This window comes from Lasioglossum baleicum, chromosome 12 (genome assembly GCF_051020765.1).
Source record: "Lasioglossum baleicum chromosome 12, iyLasBale1, whole genome shotgun sequence".
NCBI lineage: Eukaryota > Metazoa > Arthropoda > Insecta > Hymenoptera > Halictidae > Lasioglossum > Lasioglossum baleicum.
The window spans coordinates 6,383,768-6,395,876 of record NC_134940.1 but is presented as its reverse complement, the minus strand read 5'-3'; the positions used below and the strand labels follow the sequence as shown (position 1 = coordinate 6,395,876).

General features: G+C 37.6%; 1 protein-coding gene across 11 annotated transcripts in view; it reads right to left on the bottom strand.

The window, feature by feature from the left end:
- The window catches only part of Nrm (neuromusculin), a 407,543-nt gene that overhangs the window by 105,799 nt on the left and 289,635 nt on the right, over positions 1-12,109 (bottom strand). The gene's annotated exons all lie outside the window — the stretch shown is intronic.

The following is a 12,109-nucleotide window of genomic DNA, read 5'->3' as shown; positions in this document are numbered from 1 at the left end:
GTTGTAAATATACAGATAGATGAATCTCTAACACGTTTTTATCAAGTTCTAGCTGACCAATAGACTCGAAGTTTTCCGGTGAGTCTTGCGGCTAACACAATCTCGACATTTGCACAAAAATTTACAGTCTGCTAACTAGTCAAGCAGATGGGAAGCTGCCGCGACAAAAACGGTAAAATCCGAGACAAAGTATCTGAACCTGGCGCCGGATGAATGGCGCTTTCGCGGCGGGCCGTTGTGAGCCCAGTTGTTCACACGCGAATCGTCGGGCGCAAACTTTACAGCAAATATCACAATAAGATCTCGTTGTGTCCTCGGTGCTCGTCACCGCGGAGAGCATCATCTCTCTCGAATTTAATATCTCTCGGAGAGGGTTTCCGCCTGGCTGGTACGTTTGGATCTAGTTTTTAATTCGTGTCTCCCGCCGGAGGAGTTTTCCCATTGTGGAATAGAGAGCAGAATCTCCCGGACCGGGGGCCGGCACGACGCAAAGAGCGAGGGCCGGTTTCAAAACGACCAGGAGAATTGAAGCGGACCACCTTTTCTCGGGAACGAGCTATGAATAACCCTTTCACCGCGCGCAAGTGCTGCTGTTTCCGGAAGTCGCGTCCCCGGTCGCTGACCAACCGGAATTCTGCGGAGGCCACTGAATGTCAAGCAACTGTTTTCACTGAAAATTCATCTTGCGAATCCGTGCTGCTCACAGCTACAATGATAGCACGCGCGTGCTATCATTAACGATGTATTCTTGTACACAGTTTAGAGGTCAGTTTTCTCGTTGTTACGGAAACGAAAACATTTTTGTCGTTCCGTTTTCGGGCCAGACCACTCTTTAAAGTCTGGTTACGAACGTCTCGCGAAATGTATGCACACTGTCGCACATTCTCGGTGATTATTACTGTCCGAGCGCTCGAGCATGCTCGTCCATGCTCGTTTTCGACGCTCACCAGCACCTCGCGGACTGGTAATACGTTTGGAAACATTCGTAGTTGAATCGTATTACGGCCGTGTAACATTATAATCGCGGAGTGGTTGGAACTCAGATTTTAACTCGTTTACTAACTCCCGGGATCCTTCGGGATTCGAAGCGGTCGCTGCGAACGCGTTTATGTGATTTTTGCGGTGAATAGACGGAAGGGAAGAGGCTTTAGTAGTGCAGCTAGCGGATGAGTCAAAACCAGAGTTGGACATTAATCGTTTAAAATTTTAATCATGATTGATTGGTTAATGTGCACGATTAAAAAAAGAAATCATCGAAAAATCGACGATTGATTCAATCGATTGATGAAGATAATCGTCAATCGTTGATTAAAAGAAGAAATCAACGAAAAATCGACGATTGGATCAATCGATTGATGAAGTTAATCGTCAATCGTTGATTAAAAAAAGTAGTTTATATTATAGACCAAATGACAATACACCTAAGACCTAAACTCAGTTTACATTTTTGTCAGTATTCATATATAGTTTTGATTCCGTATTTCATTTCGAAATTTCTGCAGTCAATCATTAATCAATTATCTGATTGACGACTACTAATTGAAAGGAATGTAATTGCAGTAGAAGTTTAATCGTTAACCGCAATTAACGATTAATAAGTATTTAATCGTTAACCGCAATTTTTTAACGACTAAACTAGGAGATTAATTGTTAATTTCGATTAACGATTGAAGTAGAAATTTAGTCGTCAATGGTTGATTAAATTTTTGCTCAACACTGGTCAAAACCAGTTTAGATCTCCGACAGTTAGTGTTACAATGAAAGTCATTACCATTTAGTACGATTAAATTGAAATTTGCGGATGTATTTAAACCATTATACTCGTCGAATGTAATTTTTTGGTACTTTTTACAGTAAGAATGAAAGATGGAAGTGGAAAAGTGTATTCATAGGTGGCCCCTCTAGAGAATACGTGGTGCATCATGTTCATACGAGCGCGAAAAATGTAAGACCACAATTATACCAGGAGCACCACTTACCGTGGGTTATAGTTGAGTCTCACTAATATAATAAATCACCGAGTCCCAGTGCGGCGATTTTATATTACGGACGGATATAAGTTTCCAGGGAACGAGAACGTTACGATAATATCCCAACAAAATACAACGGCGAATAAAACGGAAATATGGTTGAACATTATTGAAACTATTAACATAGGCTTGAAGTGAATTAATGGTGACTCTAGAACGATTAAAAAGAAAGGAACCCACGTGTTTTTCCATATATCCGGTTTTAGAATAACAATATCTCGTCAGCATTTGGGTCAGACGTTGTATCAGTAACAGTGCGTCATCAAACTCTTGATGAAGCTAGTTGTAATGCTGACGAGGCGTTTGAATAGACATCCAAAAGGACACTGTTTGCACGTGGAAGCCTCAAAGAGCATTGAGTGCAAATGCATTTCGGTCTCGCAGTCAAACTCGCAGTTTCGAATATACTTCGTCGAATTGAAGTCACTGCCAATCTAAGTCCTGATGAGTTTCACTTATCCATTAATTAAAGAACGCTCTGGAAATAGAACAAATACCAAAATCTGAACGATCACAATCATTACAGGATCAAATGAAAAGTTTTACACAAGTCAGTGAATCTTCATTAAAATTTATATTTACCGTCGTTTTCACACATAGCCAAATAACAATCGAAGAGAAATAAAATTTAATACGGGTATATTATAGAATTCGTTCGAAATATTCGTCACGGGTCGACGTCATAGAACGAAGGTTTAATAAAACAATTGGATGCGCATTCAGAATATATTTCAAATGATGAATTTATGAAAGGTATTTGCTCCGGAGTTGAAATTGGTGAACGAAATTCACTCATCTGAACAGCATTGTTCCCTAAAAGTAATAAGGGAAAGATTTTGGTACACCTAACCGTACCAGAAAAGTTACAATATTCCTATCCTAGTCGAATGTAAAAGATATCGAATATGAGAAACATATTTACCGCGTAGAAAAGTTTAATCCTGTTTCGTGACATGTAAATACTTTAATGAATTCTATTTTATAGAAATGGCCCGGCCTGCGTCGGGGTAAAAAATCGTGTCAGATGTTATCTGGTAACACACGTACGGTCTGCGTGATCTCTCGGATAAACGGAATCTGTCAAATCTGGATTATAACGAAGCCTTTCGTGCTCCACTCGGCTGCCGTGCATACAGAGCTCTCACTTTATTACGCAAATAACGAGAAAACGGGGGTGGCATGGGGTGGCAGTTATACCGTAAAAAAAGTCCCTCGAAGCCTCTCTCTCCCTCTCTCCAAAAAGTTCGACGGCTCTTGAGAAATTTTGATCGCTTTTGTCGCGATGATAAAACGGCTAAGGTCACCGTAACTCGGTGCGCCGTGATATTCAAGTGAAAAAAACAGCCGGTCATGACGTTTCCGTAAACTTTTAATCGCCTGATAAATCCACGAAAAAGATTCTGCGCAAATAGCCGGCGTAGAGTACCAAAAACCGCATCAATAGAACATGCCGCGGTGAATTGAAGATACTCCCGTTTGCTCTATACACCGATGTGTGGGATTATGGTATATCGAGATGTGCAAAATGTATTCGGGATATCATATAGTCTCATTTAAGAACGGAACACTTCCGTGGTTCACGATACAATTTCGGAAATGGGATCTCGTCTTCGACCCGACTGATGCTCTAGGAATAATATCGTCGTTGCAAATTAATACATTCGGTTATCGACGTTCCTAACATAGCTTCGAGGTTTTTATCTTTATTTCGCATCTTTGGTATTTCCCAACTATTTGTAAATTTCCCAACTTCCTCCCATAACTTCTTCACTTTCTCAAGTTCGTTGCTAATTGAGAATGAAGACGTGTAGCACAAGCAATTTCTTGAACAACTGTGATTTCACACTTCGTTTCTCTGAGACGGACATAATTCTTTCGACTTATCGTTCGACAGAGGATCTTTGTGCGACATAAAAATGTTCTACTTGAATTGCATCGATTTGGAGTGAAATAGAAATTGATTTAATAGGTTGAAAATAATATAAAAGTATTTTAAAATTCTTCTAATGTTTTTACTGTTTTAAGTTGCACTGGAGCTTCTTACAAATTCCTGCAATGTGTTTGTTCATTTTACTCGACATATTAAAATTGAATACTTAGTTTCTCTGAGACGGACATAAATCTTTCGACTTATCGTTCGACAGAGGATCTTTGTGCGACATAAAAATGTTCTATTTGAATTGCATCGATTTGGAGTGAAACAGGAATTGATTTAATAGATTAAAAGTAATATAAAAGTATTTAAAAATTCTTCTAATGTTTTTACTGTTCTAAATTGCACTGGAGCTTCTTAAAAATTCCTGTAATATGTTTGTTCATTTTACTAGACATATTCAAATTGAACACTTCGTTTTAAACAAATGTCAAAACGTTACTATCCAAAGGAAGATATTCAAGCACACTGTCAACAACTCGATCAATGAAAGGTAAAGAAAGGATTTTATTTCCGAAGCGTAAAATTCGTTCCTCTGAAAGTTCCAAGTCGTTCGGACGATTATGAGCGACGCTATACTTCATTCCACAGTGAAATGGCTTCTTGATGGGACTAATATTCTCACCGGTGGAAATTTCAACAAAATCCAGCGGGTCTGTAAGGACTCCTGATGGAGCCGATGTTTCACCCATTTTACGAATTTCGGTGAAGTCCGAGGGAACTTCAGTGGTCGTCGTTTCTTTTCATTCCTGTGGGTGGGGGTTCATCAGGAGTCCGATGATCGTTCGAGGACCTCCGATGGGACGGTGTCTCCGAACCTCTTTCGAACTAGTTCCGACGAAATCCGGTAGTCCTCGTTCGATTCGCGATCTTTTGCGGATAACTAACCCCAGAATCGAGATCTGGTGCGGCTGTGATCTATAGCTTATTAACCCCTTGCCGTATTTTGACGAGTCAGACTCGCGATAAAGATTCGAACAAAGCTTAACAAATATGAATGTTACGCGTTTCATTTTAGATGAAATAAAATTTGTTTCGTTTCAAATAAATGTAGCCATACAAAAAATATAAGTTTTCTTTTCCCTTCTACGACATTTTTGTGGATAAAGACGTTCCAATCACTGTATCACTGTGTCATTACTGCGAGGGAAACATAAGATTCAATACTCGATACGCTTCAATAAATACATACATCTGTACTTTCATTTTTTAAATTTATTAATCAGTAAATAGCTACAATGACTGTGGATCTTTATGCAGAATAAAAAATGTTCGCAGTGATTGCAGGACACAGGAGCCAAATAAAAATTGTATTCTTCTTCTAACAATAAGTATCCTATTTTGCTGAAACTAATACATTGATGTCCTTAAATATTTTTAACACGTCCACTGCTGGAAATTGTACGTGCCCATTCTTTTCATTGATGCATAAAATCCGCAGTCCAGTAATTACTTTTAGATAAACATTTGATGTACATCTTTGCAGTAAATAAAATTTTTAATTTCTTCACAATTAATTTACGTTTGATTTGATTCTTTTTACAAAAATTTACTTAAAAAATGTATAAAAAAATCCTTTTAAAAACCACGCTTCTATTGAAATGCACTAAAAAGAAGAAAATAATTTTGTATACAACAACTCGGCATGCTAATATAAGCGTGGTAAAAATACTTCGTTTGTAAAAGCGTGAATTTGGAGTGCAAATCCTGTAAATACGCGTTTAATCGAAAACTTGAAAAACGACGACGTCGACGCGACCGTGAAAAACAAAAAATCGATGATCGTTCGATGAATAGTGTTCGCGGGTTTGATCGACGCCCAATGACCCGGCCAGTCGCCTAAAATAATTTCTAGCAGGTAGGAGATCTAATTGGATTGGCCGTGAGTCAAGTGGCCCTTCATACAATTTAAACAGAGGTGAATTGGTGCTCGGCATAGTTCGGGACCGTAACAGCTCTCCATCCGATAAATTGGCCTTTGAAAGACGCGACGCAGACTGGAAGAACCCGCAGGAACGACCGTTACAATAAGTTCCACTGAATTACGGGACGGTTGAGGGGGAGAAGGGGTAGGGGGCGGGTTTAATTATAATTCTAGCCGGGTGACGATACTCTCCGAGTGGAGGTTTCTTTTGTCGTTTCACGCCCGACCTCCGACCTAGAGAACTTCCACGATGGCTCATTGACGTGGGAAAAGAGTGAACCCGCAGGAAGCGTGCGGTTTATGGAAACTTATGGCGCGTGCCGTTTTCATAATTCCACAGGAATGTACCTGCAGTCTTCGTAACGATTGCTACAGTCAGTCACGAAAGTCTGTACGGGCTCAGGCATTTAATCGTACCACGATATTTCTTGTATACTGTTATCGTTAGACTGCGGATTTTGTGCATTTATGACAAATAAAATACAATAAAAAGATCTTTTTAAAAACCACGATTACATTAGAATGCACCGAAAGATACGGACACGTTAAAACTATTTAAGGACACCAATGAACATTTTTTATTTTGCATAAAGATTCGTAGTCTAGTGATGATCTGATGATTAGACAACTTAATGCAGTGCACGTGTTAGCAATATTTAAGGACATCAATGCATTGGTTTCAGCGTAATCGGATAATTAAAAGAAGAATACAATTTTTATTTACCTTCGGTACCCTGCGATCGATACGTACATTTTTTATTTTTTATAAAGATCCACAGTATAGTATGATCTATTTATGACAAAAATGGGCACGTATATTTTAATGGAGTGGACAATGTTAAAAATATTCATAGACATCAGTGTATTAGTTTCAGGATAATTGAAAGAAGAATACTATTTTTATGTGGCTCCTGTGCCCTGCGATCAATACGTACATTTTTTATTTTGTATAAAGATGCATGACAAAAATGGGCACGTACAATTTAATGCAGTGAACACGTTAAAAATAGTCATAGATATCAGTGTATTAGTTTCAAGATAATTAAAAGAAGAATACAATTTTTATTTGGCTCCTGTGCCCTGCGATCAATAGTACATTTTTTATGTTGTATAAGCATGCAGACAAATTGGGCACGTACAGTTTAATGCAGTGGACATGTTAAAAATATTCAAGGACATCAGTGTATTAGTTTCGGGATAATTAAAAGAAGAATACAATTTTTATTTGGCTCCTATGCCCTGCGATCAATGCGAACATTTTTTATTTTGCACAAAGACTATTTTTAATAGACATACTTCGGTTAACTGTACTGTAAATTTGAGTTCCCGGTTCTCCGGTATTGTCGATTATATTGGAGTAACGCAACGTTTTCGAAACGAATGAAATTGTGTCGCGGTCCGTCAAGTTTAACACGTTCAAAGCGTAAAATATTCATGAACAATATACCCGAGTTATTATAATACTGCAAATGTGCCGATGTAGAGGATTCGATTCTCACAAAAGTTGATGGGGAATAAATTTCACCCAGTCAATTTTCCGCCGAGTTATTATTACTTGCTTTTTCATATCCAAACTTCGTTATTTCAGCTCCTGTCAGTAAGTTCTGAAACGTTTCCCGCTTATTCCGCCGATTCATACGTATTTTTATGGTAATCATATTTTCTGAAATGCCAAAAAAACGTTCGTAGAATTAATTTTATATTTTTTCCAATTCTATATGTTCCGGACAAAAATGAAAATAAATAGAATAAACTGTTTACTATATCGAATAATATTCTGCACAGTCCTGCTGATTGGTTTATGATTGAAACGGATATTGCTTTTTAAAAAATATATTGAAAGAAAGGTTACTATCCTGAATTTTTGTACAGACGTACCATATACAATTCATAAGAGGATCGAGAGTATTTATTTCAGTACTGATTTGAAACAAATTACTTTGATTTTGAATTCTTATAATCGCTGGTTCACTGTAATGTGATTCGAGGTATTCCTAATAAAAATGGAAATGACAACAAATCTCGAGAGCGCGTTCCATTCCCATGGAGAAATCATTTATCACTGGATCTCGCCGTGCAAGCGAACAACGTTGAAGGTGAAACGTGACAGCAGGTGAAAGAAATGCTGCGCGTATGCGCGAAATGAGTTTCAAGTTTTCAAATTTCATTCCGCTCGCTGGAATCGCGAGTTTCTTCGTCTACGCGTTTGTATGGAAGAGATATAGAAAACTTCCGAACAGGCATTAGGTTGATGTAAAAGTTCCAGCCGTACGTTTTCACCGGGGCTGCATACACACAGAACTTTAAACTTTCATAAAATAAAATCGAACGCCGCTCTCTCTCTTTCCCCACTTTTGTTTTAAGCATCTCGCGGAAACCCAATATTAGAAAATTTCTGGTAATGTAATTTCTCGCAAATTCGTAGAATTTTCAGTTTATTTAGGTGCGCATCAAATGCAGAATTATACAAAGCAAAAATCAGCATTCACGATTGGATTCACGGTTCACATTGCAGAGGTAGTCGCATAAATGTATCAAGGTTCCGCTGCAGCAATTTTCAAGCTAAAGACGCTCGTGTTATAAAAAGAAATGGGAACTTGAATCGCCCGCAGCTGTGTTTCCTGACTAGAACAGCGAGCGATCCTCCGCACGAAGCACGTACGTAAGGAAAAAAGGGTTGTGTTTAATTTTGTCGTCTAACTACGTCAGTCATTTTGTTATGAAACATTTCTGGAAGATTAGCAGCGGCGTAAGTCGCAAAAAAAAAACTTCTACCCTTCCAATTTTCCACCTACATGCAGTGTACAAAGTATTCGTACACCTTTCAAAATTGAACCTGTTTTCTGGGGTGGAGCTTTTTGCCACTCATAGAATACAGTCGAATTTAAATAGTTACGAATTTAATGAAGAAAGTGCTTAATACCTACTATGCAGTTCTGATTTCCAAGATTCGAGTACTACATGTGAAAGATTCGATTCCTTTCAACATCGAAGTACTTTACTTATAAGTGTCCTTTCGAAATTTGTAAGTACTGATTCCGAGGTTCGATATCAGTTTGTATGAAATGGATACTTTTCAAATATAATCATTGAAACATTATTGCTTTTAAGTAGTAATGGAAACCTATGAAATGAAACTTGGTTATTAAAATTGACTCGGATTCGCGAATACATATTGAACTTGATCCCATCCCTAGCTATGGTCACCATTCAACACAAATGAATAAAAAAGAATTAAACCGACTTCAAAAAAACGCACTAAAAAGTATAAAATAATTTCCATTTAATGTATGTGCATACACGCGAACTTTAATACAACACAATCTTTTCGGAGGCGGCGCAAAAGTTGAAAATTTTCGACACTGGAAGTTACGAAATCAGCAACATCTGTCATTTGGAAAATTTTTAATTAATGCGCCGCCTCCGAAAACATTGTATTGTATTTAAGTTCGTGTGTATTCACATAAATTAAATGGAAATTATTTTATACTTTTTAGTGCGTTTTTTCGAAGTCGGTTTAATTTTTTTTTATAAAATTTTTTTATTTCACACTTTTTCACACTTTTTATCTCTGTCACATTCCAAATCGTAATTTATAAATGTCTGAAAGCCACAATCGATAACGGTAACGACGTCGCGTCGTTACTATTCCTAATATCTAACATTCAGCGAAGTTCACAACGGTATCACCACCCCACATGTTCGCAAATAAAATCGTAATTAATAAAAAAATGTAAAATCTTTTTTGCACGGGACCATCCCGGGAACATAGTCTACAAGATGCAAAAGGTTTCGTTCCGATTGGTCCATCCATCTCTGCGTAATCGGTGAACATACATAGAAAAAAAAAGCGGAAAAAAGGCACATACAGATCGAATTGAGTAAGCTCCTCCTTTTTCAAAGTCGGTTAAAAATTCGGTAATACTTTGAGCACAGAAAGCTTGATAGAAACAAGGAAAGAGTAAACAAATGGATTTGAATGCGCAGGTTCATTCCCACACCGAGGCGGCTGCCATCTTCTCGTTTGAGCTCGTGAGGTCTACTTTGGTAGTCGTTGTAATTACAATAAAGTTTCAATGAGCCTTGTTCCTGCGGAATCGTAGAGGTTCAAAACATATCCTGCTATTAGTACAGTCCAGCGGTTATTGTGCGAGTAAGAATATGATGATCGTAATGGTACCTTGGGTAGTTTCCAACATTATTAACGGGTAGAGGGCTTTACGCGAAAACCCCAGTATTCTTGGCACATTCGGTTCCACAGCAAGAAAAGTATGATTGTGTTCGTCGTTTTACCTTTCCCCGTCGAAAAGTAACCATTTTTCATTTTCTCCACGGAAATTGAAGTAGCCATATTTCAAATTTGAGAGCAATTTAAATCTGTTACCAGAACCTTTGTGATTTATAACACTGCGTTGTGCGAAATTGTCCTCTTCGCGGTGGGTCTCGAGTTTTAATCGGATTTGCGATAGCTTCTGCCAACTTGAAGATTTGGTTCCAGCGGAAATCCATTTGCTTGCAAATATGTTCCAATTTTAGAACACACAAAAATTCTTAAAATGATTATCAAAGTTCTAGAACATTATTCAATGACCACTTCTGACCTATATTTATTGTCTGTCGTTTTCGGTAGCCAGTTTCAACTAGCAGTTCTACCTGTGTCATTATTACGGACTTCGCTCATTACCTCACTGTACTTGTACTAATTGTACGTGCATATAACGAGGCCATGCTGTACTCTGTTTTCTAAATATACACTTATTCATTGACGTAGTTGCGATGCTTATAAAACAGAACAATGCGAAATAAATATTTCAAACCTCATCCAAACTTGTTCAAACGCAACGAAACCCACTCCATTGTAATTATTTATCATTCCTCTTCTCCCGCGAAGCACAACAATAAAAATATTTAATATTCCATTGATTCGTTCAAACGAAACCAACTCTAGTAAATCATGGTTATTAATCATTCATATTCGATTGTATAGATTTGCATCGAGTCTATAAATTCGATTTCGATCAACCAATCGCAGATTGTTCTCTAATTAAAACAATTTCGAGTGAACACACGGTCCCTGTCGAAACATGCATCTGTAAATGCTTATATCACGGTTAGGCTCTCTTCTCAGTTAATATCACTCGGCGAAATCTCGGTTTCCGGCTAAAATTTCAAAGTAATTGGCATCCCTTTCATGTAGGTAAATTCAACCGCACTTTAATAGTATGACATGTTGCGTGTGTCAAGATAACCGGTTCAGTGGTTTAGCTGCTACCACTTCGGATTAGTACTGCGGCTTTCTCGTTTGTCGAATTACTGGGATTACCCAGATTACACGGATCGTACAAGTACGATACGTCTAATACGAGTTATTCCGCGCATATCTTACTGTCAGAGATCGCCGGTGTTTAATCGATTAATTAAATTATACGCTGCCTCCAGCCGCGATGTATGAAAATCACTCTTCCCGGGAATTATGCTGATGTCGTTCCACCAAACATCGCGCGGGCGTACTTCAAACATTTCTCAGAAACTGACTGCGTTGTCAGGAAAAATGTACGATATTCCTTCGAATTTCATTTTTCTCATAATTTTTGTACCTGAACCACTGTCTTTTAATCCTTCAAAATATTATTTACATTATTAAGTATGTTGGTATCTAATCAATATTACTACTGGACTGTGGATCTTTATGCAAGAGAAAAATGTTCTAAATTGATTGTGGGAAGCAGGAATAAATTGAAAATTTATTTCTTGTAATCCTTAATGTCTTTTAATCCTTCAAAATATTGTTTACATTATGAAGTATGTTGGTATCTAATCAATATTACTATTGGACTGTGGATCTTTATGCAAAAGAGAAGTGTTCTAAATTGATTGTGGGAAGCAGGAATTAATTTATTAATTAAAAATTGATTTCATCCCGTGATGACTCTCTTTGTTACCTTAGAAACGACGTTACAATGTTTCTCAATTACTACCAGACTGTGGATCTTTATGCAACAGAAAACTGTTCTAAATTGATTGTGGGAAGCAGGAATTAATTTATTAATTAAAAATTGATTTCATCCCTTGATGACTCTCTTTGTTACCTTAAAAACAACGTTACAATGTTCTTCAATTACTATCAGATTGTGGATCTTTATGCAAAAGAAAAATGTTCTGCATCGATTGTGGGAAGCAGGAGTAAATTAAAAATTGATTTCATCCCCTGATGACTCTCTC